The sequence below is a fragment of the Falco peregrinus genome, chromosome 3 (assembly GCF_023634155.1).
Source record: "Falco peregrinus isolate bFalPer1 chromosome 3, bFalPer1.pri, whole genome shotgun sequence".
NCBI classification, from domain to species: Eukaryota; Metazoa; Chordata; class Aves; order Falconiformes; family Falconidae; genus Falco; species Falco peregrinus.
Window position 1 is genome coordinate 68,781,930 of NC_073723.1, and position 20,934 is coordinate 68,802,863.

The following is a 20,934-nucleotide window of genomic DNA, read 5'->3' on the forward strand; positions in this document are numbered from 1 at the left end:
ATATTAAAACAGTAGCACTTCTTATCCCTAGCCACACGTCAACTTCCCCAAAAAAAGAAAGCAGAACAAATAAAAAAAAAAAAAAAGGATCCATTAGACACCTAAATATCTCCACAGATATCTCTATAGATGTGGTTAGTGTACTATGTCGGGTGGACACATGGCACAGACCCCCCCCCCCCCCCAAAAAAAAAGAAAAAAAAAGGAGCAGAGTAACTAAACACTGAAAGAGAACTGTATGAAAAAACACATCTAGATGGTGTGCATGGTAACTGGGATAGGCAAGAAAAGTATTAGCACTCTTGGTTTTACTTTTTCATGTATTAAAAGCTTACAACTCATGCCAAAGCAGGCAAACTGAAAATAAGCAAGTCATCCGTGTACCATCTAGCCTATAAACATCAACCAGTATATATATTACATCACTAACACCAGTATCATAGCAGTAACATCACTGGTAGGCTTTCCCCAAACAAAATGTTATTTATTTCCCATTACTTTGCAACTTTTTTTAAAAGTTCTGTAAAGCAGACTGGATCTGTCTTAAATTACAGCAACAGGAACAGCAAAAAATATACAGTTCATCTTCAGAAACAGTCACTGAACACAGTAAGCCTCTCCTTCCATTTTTATCAGGTCATTTACACCCACTTCTGTCCTTGGCTATATTTTACTGAGCTCAAAGTCTTGCCCTACTCTTGCCTACAGTGCCCCTGCCATTCTTCACTAGAAAGAAAACAGAACGCTGGACCAGTTCTCTGCCTGTTCCTCTCTGACACATCTCAAGATGTGATCACTTCTACTTGGAAGGGACGTTTATCCAAAAGGGACTCCTTTGAAAACATAAGGTAAAGCTTCTCAAAATAAAAACAACTCAGCATACAATTTAAGATACATTATAGAAAGCCCTCAAGTGTCTCTTGCACATACGTAAGGGTTTGTTTTCTAATTTCAAGAAAGCAAAAGTAGTGGTTCAACTGAATAATGTCATGAGATGTTAATTCTTCTGGTATTAGAAGAACCATAAAGATTTGTTGATTCAGTGAAACGGATGGTTATATTCAACATCTTGGGTAGTCTTCACTAACTCCCTAACAAGAAGCAACTTTGGCCAGTATAAATTCATACAAAATGGCTCTATCAAGTACATAAAGCCACTTTCCCGTATCTAAAGTGAGGGACCTAGAAACACTTCTGAGCTTCCACTAAAAATCCATACCATAACTGCCTAAGTCTGGAACAGAACAAGACCTGGGGGGTTCATTGAGCTTCGTTTTTCTTAACACAAGAAGCAGGAATAAGAGCTACCACATGCTCTGGCCAACCCCTTGATCTGGAGGAGTCTGGACCAGAGATGACAGAGCAGACCGCAGCGACAAGGGTGTCGTGCAGCTACACTGTAGCATGGGGATGTGCAGGGAGGAGAACAGAGAACTTAAATCACCCACCCAGAAAAATTACCCAGCCATTCGCCGACATAAAAGCAATGCTGGCTTCTGAAGGTCAGTGTGCTGCATCACAGCCTTGCTAGGTACTGTGAATACTTTCCTCACTCTCCCACAAAGTGTCCATACCAGCAGTTGATCACAGGGACCATACCTTTGCTCATGTTAAAGGGCCAAAACATAACCATCATATGCAGAAGTAAAGAGAAGCTAGTCCAGGCTATCCGTAAGAGCTCAAATTAAAAAATGGTTGCATCTTCCTCTGAAGTTTTGGCCACTGTTTAAGCAAAATATAAGGTTTGATAAATTACTGGCCCTATTCAGAAAGGCAACATCTATGTTCCTCAAGATCTACATTACCAAGGGACTGTTTTTACCTCAGAACAAGGGACTAAAAAGTCTTCCTACACACACCAGTTGCCACTAAATTACCATGAGATCTACTCCAGCCCACAGAATCTATTTGTATCCTCACTGCAGTTTTGGCAGTACATCAATTATTTTGATAATCCTTACAACTGTAAGAATACGTATAAACCTTGATCCAAAGATGAAATATTGCTTTCATATTTCATTAGCTTAATATATTATTAGATAAGCAAACCTGTCAGCCATATTAGAACACTTTGCTGTTCTATTATGTTCTAGGAGAACCATCTCCTCCCTTTTACCCGTCTTTCTGGTAGTTTGCAACAATACACCAGAGAATAGAAAATGTTCAAAACCCGCAGCAGACTCACCACATCAGCCACGCTAACTATTTACTCCAAATGACTTTTATTCAAATTCAGCAGCTTGCAAACACTCACTGTCCATTTGTTAGTTGAAAGTAAAGTGATGACCTTCTGTTCAAGACAGTTTCAAAATGCAGATAATTACAGACATAAGCATGGGTATAGCCTGTAGCCTCCCATCACTTCAGAAGAACACCCTGCTGACCCGCAGAGAGGCAGGAATCATTGTCAAAAAGATGCTGTCTTATGAATTTAGAAGGCTGCAGAGAAGGAAAAGAAGTGCCACATACCTCTCCATTTTTAATTCTTGCTGTTAGAGATTATTTCTGATGCTCCTTTGGTTTGAAAGACTCAGTGGCTGAACAGTATTTGTGCTACGTACCGATTTTTTTATGTGTTTCTGTGCCTCCCTCCAATCTGTACAGCTCAGTAATTTGTCCCCCACAAAATGTAATGCTGTCTTTAAGGATTCTTGAAATTATGTGACCAAGCACACATCCATTAGATGACTCCAGGTGCCCCAGCAGTGCAGCTCAAAATTTGGCTTTGTAACTTCTGCCCACCTTTCCCAGACTTTCCAAAGTTATTCATACTAGGAGCAAAGAGGCTGCTCCACCCTGGTCACAGCCTTGCAGCTCTTACTACCCTGCAAAGGCTCTTCTTAAGGAGTAGCAAACCTTCAGAGCGAAGAGACACTCAGCTCTTCAGCAGTACTGACTTGGGAACTATTATCTTAAAGGCTCCAGTACCAGTCTCTTTCTGGTGTCAGCTCTACAGCTGCACCAACAGCAACTGGTCTTTCTTTCACCTGGGGTCTTCAACTGCCTTCCTGCATCTCCAGCCTTTCATACTGCCAGAGCTCTTCACGCCCCTACAAAGCACACCTGCCTAGAGCATATCAAAGCTAACTTGAATGTGAAAAATTCAGATGATCAACCAGAAGTCAAGGATTACGGAAAGTGGAAATTTTCTCTGTCTGGCATATGCAAACGTTCAAATATTCTCATTTGGAAAGCAGGTGATTATAGTACCTGCAAAACGACATTACAAAAATAATTCACCTCTTTGCTTCTCAAGCAATTGCACAGAATTTTGAAAACAAACAAATGCAAATTAAAAAGGTTTTCATCCTTCTTTCTATTGGTACTACACCTTGAATACTGTAGAAAAGTTAATCATATTACTGATACTGCAGTAAGATTGTTAAACAAAATATACCACCCAGCAAACATTGTGCAGCTAGCAAATAATCAAAGATTATTTAAGAATAAAAGATAAATAGAATAAAAGATAGAATGGGAGAAGAGAAGGAAAAAATATTTATGGCAATTCCTGTGATGTAGGAGTATCTCACTACAATGTTAAAATAAAATAGCTTTTTCACAATGCAGTTATGCCACAGGTTAGGACTGATTTCACTAGAAATTCAGAGGCTTGCCTTGCTAGGCTTGAGCAGAAAGAAAGAGCTTTTATCTCAATGGTCCCTGACACAATATTGTTATACAAAGATAACACCCTCTAACTTTTTAAATTAGTTCCACATGCAACTCTGTACATGTTTGGAAATTAAGAACTGGAAGAATGTGTTTTTTCCTGGTCTTGAAAGAATTTGTAAAGTTCATTGCCAAGTACAAGAGACACTTAACATGTGCATGGTCTCATCTAAACTCCACTGGTCTCAGGAAGCAGATAGTCAATCTGCCTCCACTTAAAAATCCAGAAATATGGAAAGTTATAGACAAAAAAAAAATAGTAGGCCTGTCTGGACTTAAGTTACACTAATACATTAGCAGCCACTTGTTATTCATAGAATGGTTTGGATTGGAAAGGACCTTAAAGATCACCTAGTTCCAACCACCTGCCATGGGCAGGGACACCTTCCACTAGACCCACTTTGCTCAAAGACCCATCCAGCCTGGCCCTGAACACTTCCAGGGATGGGGCATCCACAGCTTCTCTGGGCAACCTGTTCCAGTGTCTCACCAACGTCACAGTAAAGAATTTCTTCCTCGTAGCTCATCTAAATCTACCCTCTTTCAGTTTGAAGCCATTGCCCCTTGTCCTATCACTACATGCCCTTGTAAATACTACCTCTCCAGCCTTCTTGCAAGGCCCCCTTTAGGTACAGGGAGGCAGCTATAAGATCTCCCCAGAGCCTTCTCTTCTCCAGGCTGAAGAACCCCAACTCTCTCAGGCTGTCTTCACAGCAGAGGTGCTCCAGCCCTCTGATCATCTTTGTGGCCCTCCTCTGGACTCTCTCCTGTAACAGGTCCAGGTCCTTCCTATGTTGGGGCCCCCAGACCTGAATGCAGTGCTCCAGGTGGGGTCTCACGAGAGCAGAGTAGAGGGGCAGAATCACCTCTCCCAGCCTGCTGGCCACACTTCTTTTGATGCAGCCCAGGATACAGTTGGCTTTCTGGGCTGCAAGCGCATATTGCCAGGTCATGTTGAGCTTCTTGTCCACTAACACCCCCAAGTCTTTCTCCTCAGGCTTAGAAAGCTCTTGTTAGCTCAGCAGCCAGAGCAAGGACTGAACATAGCTGTCAGGGAGCAGTGGCTGCTCCACAAGGGAAGGCAGGCTACGGCCATGAGCTAGGCAGGACATCATCCTACCAAACAGAAGCAGCCCCACAGAATCTGAGCAGAGCCAGGGTGGGGACAGTGCTAGGGGCTGGGGACCATCACACAACGTGAGGCAGGGTCAGCTCCAGGGGCACTCTGGAATGATGCTCAAACTGCAAGTCAGGACTGCTGGAGACTGGGCTGCCTGTCTGGCCTGAGCTCTGGCTATTGCTCCTTGCCATGGATGGAGGTTCCAGGATGGAGGCTGGGCAGGGCAGTTAAGGCCATCAACCAATTAAGGCTCCTAGTGCTCTCTGGGCCATGATAATAGGTACTCACTGCATTGGCATGATGCCATGACCACAACCAAAGCTTATAGCTTTTGTTGGTTTGTTTTCTGAGGTTCTACTTTCCCTTTCTCAGTACAAGTGCCTTAGTTAGCCTTGTCTCTTTACTCAGATATATGTGCCAGCTGTTGTTTACTCAAACTCTTTTCAATTCTCCTACAAGAAAGGAACATCTGTCACACAACTATCCGTTTGCCTCTTCTGGAATGAATAGCTTGTGCTCATCACTGGAATATGTGGAAAAATAAGGACACCTTATTTCAACCTCAGTTGCAGGACTCTCTTTTCTTCCTTAGCTATCAAAATAATCAAGGCATAACAATTAGTGGTGGTCTGTTGTGATTAGTCACCAGTTTCTTCTCTATCCTATGATCTTACTGATACCTTCTGCTCTGACCAAGCTGCAAAGCTATAGGACAGCAGCCAGACAGCTATTTTTGCAGCGCTAGCTGCCTTCGCAAATTCTGGAAAGACATCCCCAAAACTGCCTTGACCCTCACCAACATCAAGCAGAGTGATGCAATCTCCATTCTACAGTACAGGAAGAGCATAAGGAAGGTATCTTTTTTCTTAAAATTCACATTTACACATATATAGAGCAAGAAATATTGTATGTTCCAGAATACTTAACATCAATTTGTATTTAAATAATACCATCTATACTGAATCCAGAAACACAAAGGACAAGTGAAAGACACTTCAAAGGGAAACACTTCTTCTAGTGGGCTTATAAAAAATTCCTTGACATTAGTCATTTTTACTGTTGGTTGTTTTTTTAAATACTTCACCTATCTGTCATAATAGCAGTATCAAAAAATACTTTGTGGAAGCAAAGTGATGTACTTCTAGTCTATTAGGCACAGCTATTTTCTATTTGTTAAAATGGGATTTATAGTTGATGAAGGTGAGCAGAGGTATTTGCAGCTGCTTCAGATACTTCCCAGCTCAACTAAGGAGTTTCCAAATGAGAGGACCCAGGAGGCAAGCACTGTGCAATCGAACAAACTCGTGAATGCATGTACTTTGTATACAATGCCAGCACAGTCTGACAAATACATCAAAACATTTTAAACATATCAAGAGGGGGAATAAAGGAGTTCTTTGGGTTTTGAACTGATATTTGACTTCCTGATGTCCAAGAAATTTGAACAAAAGCCTGTTTAAACAACACCTACCCAATATTTATCTCATTGACAAGTGGAGGATCACATGGTATAAGGATCTAAAAGCAAAAGTTAGCTGCAAATTCAAGGGCATAAAGAGCAACTTCTTCACCCACCAATTTAGTTTTCTGAATTCAAACTCACGGCTATCATTTAGATCAAGCACGTTCTAACAAGTATATGGAAATGAGACTGCCCAGAACTGTTATTTCACAATACTAAAAAGCATTTTAAGAACTCTTATTTCATGGTGCAGAATAATTATTTGGTGTGTATCAAAATGAGCTGATGTTCAGGGAGATTAACACAGCCCTGCCAACTGTATGATTCCCATACACTTCTTTGTCCTATTCAGCATCTGTACTTTATTTTGACCCCAACCCTAACTGCAACAGCCATGTAAATCTGGAATAAATCCAGTAAAGTTAATGAACATGATACAGATTTTTACTAGTTTGAAAGTAGTTTGGGCCTTCAGTAGTCAAATGGACCACAGGCTGTGAAACAAGCATACTGAGAATTAGAAAGTCCATTTGTTTAAGGACAAGGATGAAAATAAACATGAACAGCTGCCTCCATCACTCGCCAGTCCATCTAACCAAGGCAAAGTTCCAACTGGAAAGAGTTGCACAAACAGAGCATATGAAAGCACTAAAGGCTGCAGAGACAGCTTTACTTTAGATGTTTCCTAAAACTGTAGGGCCTACTTCACAAAACTGGAGCCTGTTCACAAAATAAAATCCTTAACTTTATAGTTATTTAAGCTAGTACTTAAGTTTTGAAAACTTCACACCTGACTGTCTTTCCTCTCCCTACTGAAGTAAAACAACAGAAATTAACTTAAACAAGGCATACCAATGGGGGTTGGGGTGTGGAACTCTACTCGATTGCCATTTGTATTCAGCTTCAATTTTGTTTGAATACATATCTCTGTGTGTGTTTGTATTATCCTGTATAGGTGTAAGGATCCATTTATTGTGAGCACTTCAAAGAAGACTCAATGTTATTTACCACCTACAGATATCCTAGTAGCCAGCTAGTTTTTTAAACAAGTGGATAGTAAAAATATAAAAAAACTTCTATACAAGTTTTGAAGTCAGCAATCTAATTTAACATTGCTCCTATCATATGCAGAGCTGTCCATATATTTCTACCATACTCTTCAATTAGTAAACACACTAGCAGAGAAGCACTTTCCAGTGGGACTATTATAAAAACAGCTCCTTCAATTTTTAGTTCGTACAGAAATTTCAAACAGCCATAACTGATACATGTTTTCAGTGATAACCAGCTCAACCTTGAGCTCAAATATCTCCAAAGAAAAAGAGTCTCCTGTGCCCTGTTAAGTGATTTTACAGCAGAAACAGAATTAATCACGTGAACTGCAAGCACTGACACTTCTAACATGTAGTCTCATGTCCTCATCCTCCCATCCCTAAGCCTGCTTGCTCTCTGCCATCTTAGCCTATTTTAAATCCAGAGGAATAAAGCAGTAACTCGTTTTACTTATGATCCACAAATGTTGTAACACAAGTGATCCCTATCCAGCCTGTAAAATGAGGCTGGAGCAGCGGTTAGTAGTAATTTTAAGTCTCTCAAGAATTCACATTACAGGCTGAGAAGCTTATTTAGCACAGTGGTTTTCCTTTGAGGTTGAAGTATTCTGTCTGCAAGAAGTAACTGTCCTGTCTCTGCCATAATGGTGGATGCTCGCCCCAGACTTAAAGCCAGTGTTTCTACAGAGAAAGCCCCTGTGATGTCTGATGCCTCCACCCATACGGAATGGGTAAAGGAGACTTTGGTACATGCAGTAGTGGCCACAAGTGCCCAGACTCTTCTCCTGGATAAAAGTACCCACTTATGGTACATGCTGGTTGATGATCCATTACAACAGGTTACAGAATTGCAGGAAACTGTTAAAAGGCTGCATAGTATTAGAGGGTCTTGAGACAGAGGTAGATAGGTGGTTTCTGACTCATGCTCCTGTAGCGGACACCACAGAGAACGATGCACCCTGGACCCTAGTGACAAAAGTGGGACTCTGCTTTACAAACAGAAACAGATATGAAGCTTTCACAGCTCTAGACATCCACAAACAAGGACTGCGTGGAGAAACTGTACCTAAAGCAGCACACCATGGTTACTGCAGACAGAAATGTTGGGTGCTTGTAGTGGGTGACTCCCTGTTAAGAGGCACTGGGGTGTCCACCTGCCAACCTGACAGGGAAGCACATGAGGTATGCTGCCTTCCTGGAGCAAAGATCAAAGATATTTCTGAGAGGGTGCCACAATTTGTCAAGTGCGTGGACTACAATCCTCTGCTACTCTTTCACATGGGCACAAATGGCACCACAAGCCAGAATCTGGGCAGAATCAAGGAAGCCTAAAATGCCCTGGGAGCACAAGTGAAAAAATTTGGTGCCCTAGTTATTTTTCTTCCATGTTACCAGTAAGAGGAAAGGGTGCAGACAGAAATAGATGTATAATGCACATCGACTTCTCACTTCACAGCTGGTGCTGTTGTGAGGGATTTGGCTTCTATGACAATGGGACATTCTTTGATTATAGCCTGTTAGGGAGGGGTGGGACCCATCTGTCTGGAAGAGGCAAGGGAATCTTTGGCTGAAGCAGTCACCAGTGCAGCAAGTGCTTAATAGCACACTTTTCCTGCATAGTGAATGCAAAGGGTCTCTTAAACAGCTGCCAGATTCACCCCATGTTCACTCAGCAGGATGTGAACCTTGCTGTTTAAATGGGTTTGAGTGAGTCAGAAAGGAATCTGTCCAGTTCTGCTTCAAGAAATAGCACCAGGCTCATTCCCAAATTTCAGCAAGAGATGGGCCAGGCATCTCCCAAGTCTTAGCCAACAAATTATCTGCATCAAGAAGCCATACTAATTGGTATTTACCATATTCAATTCATTCCATCTGTGGGGAGATACAGAACAAACCAAGAAGAGATAGGTCCACTGAGTAGCACCATCCTCTCTGACACTGGGAGAGCCCTGCTATCTCTAATACTCACATGTAGCTATGAAAGTGAGCAAAGTAAGGCATGTGCTTACTGTACTAGCTGCCCTCTAAAGCTCTAATTTAACCTTACCTGTCTAGAACATGGCTACATTCAAGTCTTCTCAGTTCTTTGCTCTAAATTAGATACAGTTCCTTTCTTTCCCCATAGAAGTATCACAAATGCAATGGTTTAACACTTCAAAAGTCTCCCATATGGCTTTGAGCAAGTCAGATAAGGTCAAGTTTCAGCGCATCTGTGTATAATTCAAAGCTTGTGAGTATATTTAGATATTTAGTCAAGAACTTCTGACATTTGAAAACTGGACCTACCAGAAGAAACAATGAAAAAGAACTCAGTGAACATGACACTGTAAAAAAAATATATATATATATCAAAAACAGATTACTACAAGTCAGGATTAATAGATGAAATAATCTACAAATGTTAATAAAAGACTAAGCTCTCCCCTGAAGCATGTCCTCTTCAAGACATCAAGAGGTGCGACTGCATACTAGGGGGAAGAAAGTTCTGCAAGAGATCTTACCATTCCAGGGCTGATAAAATTTTCTGTAATGGAAATAGACGTATTGGAAACATTTATCAAGTGTAGGACACCTAATCAAAGATGTGTTGTCAGATCTCTGCTCTCTGAGCAGTCAGAATAAACCAAAAGTAGCAACTGAAATGTTCTCCTGAACTCAGTTAATTCCAGCTATGTTGTTCTCTTTCTTTCATGAGAGGCTAACACTGCATAAAACTTCTATTATCTTTTTTTTAAGAAAAATCTTAAGAAAGGACTAGCTGGCAAAAATAAATACCTTCCTTGCTGCAAATCAATACATAAAATTTATTGAAATCCAGGCTAAAGGTGTACAGAAGTCTCAATTTATGCTCGTAAAAGGACTGAAAATACACAAGAGTAGATAAGGCATAAACTTAGGCGCAAAAGCAGATAGTTTTACATTCAAATAAACAAAACCACTGTAATATAGTAAGGTCAGATACAAGTCAATAAAAAAGTAGATTTTTGAGCTTTACAAAGAAAAATAATAATCAAAGATGTTCTCGGCATACAAATAAGATACTCTTTCCTAAACAGCCGAATATCTTTATTATGTACTAGACAAAAGGGGGTAATGTTAAGTCACTCTAACTATGCATTTACTCATGGTAGAGACTGGATGACACAACATATGACAGCATGCCCCAGTGTGCTGTAGGTCAACCCTCTTGCTTCCTCTGTAACGTTCATTCACTATTATGCATCAAAAACACACCTGACAAAAAACCTCACTGAAGAGGAGGGCTGATTCCATTAAATATATATATCCTGAATGAGAAAGCTGAGCTGTAGAGACAATCTGTAGTTGAGCTGAGCTGTATTCAAGAATAATTCTGTTGCAGTCAAGTGACAGGTTATTCTTCCTTAAAGTAAGAATTAAGTGACAAATGTATTCAGCAAAACAGATTCTAGGGTCATAAAATGGATGACAGATGCAACCGACACTTGGGAAACCCCAAGGTCAAAGGCTGTACACCACCTAACTGTTCTTTAAAGTAAATGTCATATTCTTCCAATGGCCTCCAGTCGATTCATCAACATAGCTAATATGAAGCACACCTCCCTTGCTTGCCAGGAAATAAAGAGCACATGTATCCCATAGGTACGTCAGGTGGAATCACAGGTATTCCAGACAAAAAAGGTGACAGCATACCAGCTCTGCCAGAAAAGCAGTTTCTTGTAGGAGACGCATCAGTCTTACAATTGAGATACAGCAAAAACAAATTCCCCTGCCCAAAAGCATAAAAACCAGCCTTCCCAACCTTTCTTTTTTTTTTTTTTTTAAACCACAGATCCACTTTGAGAAAACAACCTCATTTTTGCTTTAGTGTTTTGAAGTGAAGTTCAAGGTAAGGCAGCGCAGTATATCTTGGTCCGGTATAAGTCTGAACACAACATGGCATTCACAGGTTTGTCAAAATTCAGCACTGCTCAGGAGCATTTCAATTTAGCACCTACTACTGATTTTGAAAGACTGGTGGGATTGCATGATCCTACTCACTGCTCAAAGAAACACACCTTGGAATCACCACATTTGTCCAAGACTGTATGACCTCTCCTGCTTTAGCCTGCTTTCAAGGTACTTCTGTATCTAGACAGTGATAGGTGGCACCATTCCTTTGTGTAAAAGTTATTTTGCCCAAAACACCCACCACTGAACACTGGGAGGGTTGCTACACCACATTCTGAACTCCACCAGAATGCTAGGACTAGAAATCAGAATTTCAATTGTAAAAGTGTCAACACTGCTTTCAATAGCAAACCATCTGAGCTCTTCACAGGCCTTTCAGCTTTCTTTTTTCAATGCCCTTCAAACAGCAGGGGTAGAGAGGAAAGACCAATTTAATAAGAAATCTCTCAGAGAAAGATGCTGAATGAATCTCAGTCTCCAAGACTCACGCCACCACTCTAGCCACTGAGGCATCTTCCCTCTCTATATTCCTCTCTGCTGAAAACTTTAGCCCTAGAAGAAAGTCCTTCATTAGCAGTTAATTTACTTGCCTTAGATCACGCTATTTCAAAGTGTTATCTTCAAAAGGAAAACATCATGACACCACTCATTTAAAAAAAAAGGGGGGGGGGGGGGGGAGAAAAAAAGATATTTGCTTCTGCACTTCTCACTCTGAAACTGTCTGCCTCATTGGGATACTGCCATAGGGGCAGGCTATGATATAACATTGAAGCCAAGGCTGAATATCACTTACCTCCTTGGCAATGACAACTGAAATGCAAAAAAGGCCAACTGTGTATTGACATTTTGTGTCCAATTCACACATTTATACAACTCATTTGCTGGACTTCATTTGTATTCTTTCAAAATGAGAATGAAAAAGGGTTGTTTCATTTAGGGAAAATGGAATTAAAACAAAAATTATTTTGACTGACTGAAGAAAAAAAAGATGGAAAAGGAGCTGATTCTCAAAATGTCAAGACTATTTCTCTGCTTTTAAACTTCTTGGGTTATGATTTTCACATATGATTTTGATAAGTCAAACCTCATATCAACATTCCTGTCAGTCATGCATTTCATGGAAGTAAGTAGTTATTAATATCATGCTTACTACCATTGCTCATGAAAACTGATTAAAAGTCATTTGGTTTCATGGCAGTCCTTAAAGTCGGGTTTTGTCCTATACTGGCACTGGAGAGATTTTTGTAAACTTGCATGAGTGCTGAAATCCTGCCCTGGTCTATGAGAAACTCAAGTTCAAACAACATCTCTTTGCCAGAGGCAGAAAAATCTACACTAAAACCCCATGACTCAACCTGAGGAAGAGCCTGAGCCTGTGTATCACAAATCACAATATCCAACCACCAGACTTCTGTTTCCATCTCTATTTATCGAGATGTCTACTCTTCATGTCTTCCCAATAGTAACTACTATAATTCTACTCAGATCAAGCCTAACTTCAAGATCTCAAGGTAAATATAATTTCTTAGCATCTGTTTTACACAACACTCCTTTTACAGAACTGTGCATAAAAGTAACCGTATATAAGCACGTGGGAGTATGCTAGACACAGAAGGAAAATCCCAAAACATGACACTAAATGTCATGAGCAGGGACCTAAACTGAGAACTAGAACATCAAATCCTGATGCAAACAAAACAAATACTGCTGAAGAGCCTTTCTGAGAGCATAGCACTTAATTTCTGTCTAATCAGCAGCCACCCATAACTGTGAAACCCCATGTTCTTTCATCAGGCCCTAACTACAGTCAGCCCACAAAGCACACAAAAATTTTTCAGCATGATTCTCCCTGGTATCAGCCTGCTGAGGATAATGGTCATATAGTTCTGACACATCACTATAGTTCCAATTGCATAGTATTTTTCCAATCTGTTAACACAGTGGTCTTTGGGAAACAGAAGCACTACCTAAAATTCAAGATGTAGTGAAAACTCTTTGTTGGAAACAAATTGTATTTTAAATGTGTTTCGGTTTTTAAAATACAGGATATCTACTTTGGAGGTGAAGTTTTGAAAGGGATAAACTCATACAGAAAGAAGAAAATTTTATGTAAGCTTTCAATCTTTCCTACAGTTAATCCAACACTTAAACATTTCCCCCACCAACTCCTACAGTTTCCTAAACTTGGTTTCCTGTGCTTTAGGAAACTATGGTTTCCCACCGTAGGAAAACTATGAGAATTTCTTCTAATGCAACACTGTTTTGTGCCAAGAAGCAACTTAGTATGGAGTTGCAATAAAATCTATTAAGTAGTTAAGGAACAAAGTATCTTTATTTCCTCTAATCAGTGTATGTCTGCATTTGTTAGAATATCAACTTTTATTGAAGATGGACTATGCTGTCTGTTTCTTAATGAAGACACTGCATATCAGATAAACATTTTAAAGAAACCTCAAGGCATACTCTCTTTTCCAACACAGTTAAAAGCATTTTTCTATTGCCTTCAGTGAAAACAATGAGGTTTACACCTCTGATGTTTTTAGCTATTTTAGCCATTCTTTATTTCTTCTGAACATCTGCAAACTGTTATACTGAAAAGCAAAATACATTCAGATGTTCATACTGCTCACAGCTGAACTCATGACCATCAACACCATCTCACTGGTTTCAAAAGAAAGTGGTGACTGACAGAAATAAAAAGAATGAAGAATGAAAGAAATGTATGCAGGTTGAGAAGCACTGCAAACCTTGCACTTTGATGAAGTGGCTTATTGAAAACTGAGAACACAGCTGAGCACCAGCCACCTGCATATTAAACTGGTATTAGTCAAGATGAACTTGGTATCAAGGAGAGAAGTAAGGTTTGTTTATCCTCCATCTCCAATTAAACAGTAACTGAAGCATATGCATGAAAAAATAGCATCTTTTTAATTGTATTAGCATCTTATTTATTATATCTTAGTAAATGAAAGAACAAACGTGAGAGCTAAATCTCAGCCCAAGGCAGGCTCTTCACAGCTGGTCATAGGGAATTGTCACCAATAGCTCCCTCATTAATGATGAGGGAATGAACGAGCAAAGACTTAGAAGAAAAATCCCAAGCATCTGAGAACCACATTAATGGTATCTGAAGCAGGAGGAAAAGAAAAATCTGTTTATATTTCTTATTGCAGAAAAGGACCAGCAGACCAGCTGAACACAAGGCCATGCATGACAAGGGCTAACAGTGACCCACCTAACAGTGGGTTAGTAGTGAGCGACTACTTTCCTCTGTGCAGCACCTAAAACACTCGCCTGGAACAGTGTCAACTTTGGGGCTTCTCATTGTAAGACAGACACTGACAAACTGGAGGTGGTTAGTGGAGGGACAGTACCACGGCTGGGGAATGGAGCACAGGCATGTACAAGGAGAGGCTGAGGGAAATGGGTGTCTTTAGCCTGAAGACAAGGCGGCTAATGGGAGCAAATTACTGTCTTCTACCTTACGGTGATTACAAAGGAGATGGAGCCACAATTTTCTGAGATGACCACAGTGAAAGGACAAGAGCAACAGTCGCTAGCTGAAAAATCTCAAATTACTGGTAGATGTAAAAGGGAAAAAAGGTTCACGGATAAGCACTGGAACAGATTGCCCGGAGAGGTCTGGGGTTCTACCTTCTTGAAGCTACTTAAAATTCAGCAGGACAAGGCCATAATTACCCTGGCTTAACTTTGAAGCTAGTTCAGTCTGTCTTTCAGCTAGGGCTAGATGATCTTCATTGGTTCCTTCCAACCTGATAAGGTTGTATAATTCCAGGATTTCCAGCCTTCGTTTTTAAATACGGTTGCCCAGTATTATACTCTAGACAAAACTAGCCAAGTTACTCTTTCATGTTGTCAGGTGCTAAGAATGATTCTACACAAGTCAAGCATCCAGCAGGTATGAAGGACATTAAGGTACTTCCCACCCAAGGACTCACACTCTGGTGTGCTCATGAACTAGAGTGATATAGATGATAGTAATGATAACTGTCACACAAAAAAGGAAGAAACAGAGCGATGTCTCATGCCAGGCAAAAAAAGCTTTACGTAAACAGTTATTGGAAAACACATTCAGTCATTGTAGCCGCAGCTTTGTAGCCGAATTAAAAAGAATATTTTTGTTTGTTTGTTTCAGATTTGTTATCTACAGCCAGACTGTGTCCTCCAGTGTCAGCCATGCATTAGTAGTACACATTGCCATCATGACTTATCACACAGAAACAGACTGCACCATCAACTTGGCCATCCTGTATTTTTCAATTACCTGCACATTCCAAAGTCTTTTAACAGAGAAGTTGATCTTCCCCGTGCCCCTTGATTTCTGTGACATAACTTCAAACAGTAACTTTTGTTGGAAAGCCAATTAGAGAATATGGTGGTTCCTATTTCGGCAAAACAAGAATTTAATTATTTCAAGAGCCAAGAAAATGGAGGACATAGAAGAACTTGGGGGAACTGCCTTTTGCAGCAAAGATCTTCCATACCTTCTAAATTCAGTCTATCTGTTCTACCCTGCCTTGTACGATATAAATACTTCACATCCCCAAGGAACATCATCTGATTCTTTCAAACAAAAGCCTCCCTTTTCATTAATTAAAACCAAAGAAGCCAAACTAAACTTACTGTCTAGTGACAGGGGTACCATATCTTAAAAATCGCTATTGGGATACTGTGTCATCAACTAATTAAAGCAATACTCAGGCAAGTGGAAATCATGCCCCGAGGGAGTAACAAAATTGCCTGAAAGACTCATTTATCTAAGATAGTAATAAATATATGTATTAACGGATTTAGTCATCAGGATTAAACATTAATCCAGTGTTTCTATGGAGTATTAAAAAAAGAACCCACCAACTTAAGTTTGTGTTTGCACCCAGCTAACATTCACCCTGTTTAACATGGCACTGGCTCATACTTCCTCTTCACTCCTATGAAGAAAAACACATTTACTGTTAGAAAATTATTTATGAAAATATAACTGCCTCTCTTCCTGCCCACTAGATCAATTTACTTCTTGTGAAAACCTACGCTTTTCAATGTTATTTCTTGTCTCATTAGGAGGTAATGCATACCCAGCAGTCACAGCAACTTCTCCCCCCAGAACCCCTGGGGTTGCCTCACAGATTTCTTCCTGTCCTTCACCTGATTAAGGAAATGTTCTGACAGAACTCTACCGGGAGAAAAACAAAACACCAGCCCTCGGTACACAAATCATCTGGAAATAATGAACTAGCAGACCAGTTCTGCAGTCTCAAGATCAAGTGACCTCTAAAAGGGAAGCCAGAGCCCCAGTCTGTGCTCTCCAGATGTCCTTGTTTCGGTTGTTACACACCACCCCCACTCCCTGCCCCTTGCTGCATGTCCAACAGCTCACCAAAAATCAGCTGACATTCATCTTGCTCTGCGCCCACAATCACAGCAACATGCTAAAGGTCCAAATGAAGAAGAAAATATTGTCCCTCAACTCTATGCAATAATTCATTATTTATTCATCTAGAGATGAAGATTGTTCAACACCCTCTGCAGCTGACAGGAAGGTAAACAAAAAATGGTTATTACAAACCATATTTTTCCAAATATTTTTGACATACAAATCCAAATCTGTCCAGGTACAACAGGTATAATATAAGACCGAACTTTTGTAGAAATAACCTGCTATGCACAGGACCTACTGTTGAGCTCCCAGAGGAACCAGAGGGAGGCAAGATCTTCACCTTAGGGCAGATGCTGCCACGGAGAGCTATAAAACAAAAGTAAATTTACGGAGTTCAGATCACAGAAAGTCAAGATGCAGAGAAAAGCAACTGGCTCAGAATGGTTTGGGTTGAATACTGGAGAGATGGGAAAGGAAAGGATTGTCTTGTTCTTATTTAAGTATCAAAAAGCCATGTAATTTGGATGCCTGATCTCTTTTTCATATATAGCTGCAGAACCAATAATATTACAGACCAATCTGACCATTTCACAGTAGCCAAAGATTCCTCAAGAGAAAGTTTACTGCAGTAGGACCAATGTTCCTTGTCCAGTCAGGATTAAGAGAGTTCATCATTCAGGTTTGCAATGTTTCTCCACAGAGAGGAAAAACACCCCCAAAACCCAACTGCCAGAGCACTGCTTCCCACACCCAGAGGCTGTCAGTCTTGGGAAGGCTCATCCAACAGCATCTCATCAGGCTCCAGACAGACTCGAGAATGTCTGTGTCAGTGCTTCCACTACCAACTCACATTAGCCAAAGGGATAAGCAGCACCATATGATTCCCCAAGGCAGAAGGAAAATGAAATCAATACTTACTTTTGTGAAAGTGTCATCATCTTCATGGAAAATCAGCTGCTGGTGGCCATCCGGTGCTCACTGCTGTCGTTCAGCAAACACTTCATTACCCAGTAACAGGGCAGTGAACAGACAGAGGCATTCTTCCTAATGACTTCTAATCCTCATTTCCAAACACACACATATATACCAAATGCTGCACTTGCAGGTTTCTCTACAATTCATTAACGTTCATCCTCTTAATCAAGCAAAGCATTCTTCAATCAAACAACAAACACTGAAATAGAGAGCTTGCCCAGTTTGCCTTAGAAGAGACATGCATATCTCTCTTTTTTTTGGTTTTGTTTGTTTGTTTGTTTGATTGATTGATCTTTGGATTTGAGGGGGGGCTGTGTAAGATCTAAGAAGTAATTAGTTGTTATTCCCAATACTTTTCCCTTAGCAGCAAGGCAAGGCAAGTGTTATTTCCTATATAGCTGTATTATGGCTGCGCTCAGGGGTACTCTTTGGTATACTACAGAATCTTGTTTATTGTTCTCACTTCCTCTGCAGGCTCTTCCCTGCCACATCTGCTTAAAGAGAGAGGAACTGAAGTCATATCCTCACTAATCAGACACCATGCAATACCAGCTGTTACAGTCATAAGCAAAATTCATCCTATTTTCATAGGAATCAAACAGCTGCAAAAAAATGAATATCTAAGCCTTCTCCTATCATAATTTGGTAACAAATATGTTGTGTGTACATAAATATAATTGTTAAAAGGTTGCATATCATGAAGTACAAGGGTGCTTGGATATCTTTCCTCATACAGGAGCCATTTTCAAAAGAACCCTCAACCATATGCTGCAATTTGGAATAGGAACTTCACAGAAGTGCCGATGCAAAAGGGCCAAGCACAGCTTCATCAGATTCATGGATTTAATTAAATACTTGTGGCTAATTGTAAGTTTTTCTACCCATATGTATTTTTATACTGGAAGAATTCTACTTTTCAGATGCATAATATTCTTTGTTGTGTCCTTTGGATGCAATGCTTCAAATGTGATTTTGCCTATTTTATAGAATCTACTTTTCTATTTCAAAAAATCCCCTTTAATGTGGTTTTTAAATGGTGATTAAAATTAAAAAGAGATGAGTACAAAGGAGTACCACATGTAGCCACATATCCTCACATTCAGAATTACCAAGTAAATGCAGTGATTATTCTGATATTGTAATTCAGCTTAGCAAGGATGCTACAGCAAGTAAGTCTTGACAAGTTTTTCTTCTACATAATTTGATATTTTGGATTAAATAATTATTTGGTGTTCCTTTACATCTTCTGTAGTCACATACAGTAGACAGAACTACACCAGTTTTAGTTCTTACAGCTTTTTTTCACAACTGTTGACTGAACCAAGTGATAGTGATACCATGCAAAACAGCACAGTACTGACATCTTCTGCCACAGTTTTATTGAAGACCATGAACCACACAGTCTGACCATTTAGTCAGTGGGCCAAACTCAGTATTGCAGGCACTGATCAAATCTAGTCCAAAAATATGTATGCCTTCATCTTACTCCACAAAGGGACACAGACACAATGTAAAGCAAATAGAAATTTACTATGACCTCCCAAGCATTGTATCACACCATGGTTATCCAGCATATTTAAAGCAGTCACATTGCAGAGTCTGTGTTCAGCGTCATCATCTATAGAATCCCCTACATTTGATATGATATAATTTCCCAAGACAGACTTGCTAGTGTCTCCACACCAATGAACAATGAGATCTCAGAATAAAACATTCAGGGGATCTTTCCTTTTGGGGAAAGAGTAGTACATATTCAATAGCTGTCACATTTTTTGCAGAGGTTCCACGCTTCTATACATGATAACAAAAACTTTTTTGTGCTTAACATTAATAACATGCACAGGTATCTGTCTGGATTAGGCCAAAAGCATGGTTGGGCCAGTGACCCTGCTACATGGTTTAACCACACACAAAAACAAAGGCCTCTGGGAAAGATGCAGGCTTCCCAAGTTCTTGTCATCAGAGACTTCATCAAGTTTTTGATTTTACAAAAGATACACTAACTTCAGTGATATTATTCAGTCAATGAATATGATCAATTTGACTTTGCACCTTTAACATCCTACTAGCATGTTCAATTGTCTAAGACAACTTTACTCCTAAAAAAACCCACAACAATGGTGTTGGTGTCCAGTTCAGCACAAACCCATCAACTTCCTCTCCAGAGGTACTTTTACATCAGTGACAAGCAATGAGTGTTTTATACCCTAGGCCGCTCATTTTGTGCTCTGGGGTAATACTTATGAGCTACTTGTAAAAGGTCCATAAAAGATAACCAAGAAAAACAATCTCACTTCTACTGGAATTTTATGTACAAACCAATAGAATAGAATTTTTAAATAAATGCAGGAACAGTACACTGCTCAAACAGACAATAGGTGGTGAAATGCTCTGCACAACACCTTGATCTAAGGTGCTATACACTGAAATGTATAGTTTCACTACTGAAGGAAGACATCTCCAGACATGGAAGACCACATTCAAATTTGCATAATTGTCCATTTGTAATAAGTCCATGTTCTGCAACTTGTACGTTTTGAAACACCTTCCTGCAGCTGTAGCCTCATCAGAATCAAATATGACCTTCTAAATATGCTCTAACTCTACTAATATTATTCAGAAACAACTCCATTTAAATCAGCAGAGCTGCCTGCAGACCAGCATGCTGCTGAGCTGAATAAAACAAACAGATCTTTGCATATCTAATTGTTTAGAACCTCATATCTTAAAATGAAAACAGTATAGAGGCTCATGTATGAATTATTCCTCCCAACAGGAAAAACAATGTTGTGATTCAAACATGTTTAATTCAGTTTAAATATAACACCAAAAACACACACAGTTGGGGTTTTTTCCCCCTAAGAGCACTATGATTTCAAGGAATGTATAATTGCTTCATGTTTATCTTCTGCAGTTAGAAAGATGCAGGACCGATGGGCTGAATGCCAAAAAGCTTGAGCCACTGACTTCAAGCAATCTATAAATTCTTGTGGAATTTTTAAAATTGTAAACTACTTAGAAGGTTTCCTCTTCCCTCCATCCCTTTATATTACACAATGAAAAGAATAACATGGAGCTTGACCTAATAAATGAAAAAACAATTCTAAAGAATGATGGATCAAAAGACAGCCCAAACCTCTCATTCATCTTACAGTTAACAAAATCACACAACCCCATCTTCCATATGAAGCAGGCAGGAAAGAAGTTGATTCCCACACTTCCCAGAAGTTAAGGAGGGAGAGAAGAAATCCAGAAGTGCACCTGCAGATCTTGCAAAAGCATTTGCAATGCAAGGATTTACTGATGTTATGCATTCTACCAAAGCTCA

General features: G+C 39.9%; 1 long non-coding RNA gene across 2 annotated transcripts in view; it reads right to left on the reverse strand.

Annotated features, from left to right (window-relative positions):
* LOC114011199 (uncharacterized) overlaps positions 1-16,788 on the reverse strand; it is a 44,101-nt gene extending 27,313 nt beyond the window's left edge. For both annotated transcript variants that reach the window (XR_008746651.1, XR_003553045.2), the window contains exons 1-2: positions 16,632-16,788; positions 16,146-16,185 (exon numbers count right to left, since the gene is read on the reverse strand). This is a non-coding gene — a long non-coding RNA (uncharacterized LOC114011199). The remainder of the gene's footprint in view (positions 1-16,145; positions 16,186-16,631) is intronic.
* Between the last annotated feature and the right edge of the window lie 4,146 nt (positions 16,789-20,934).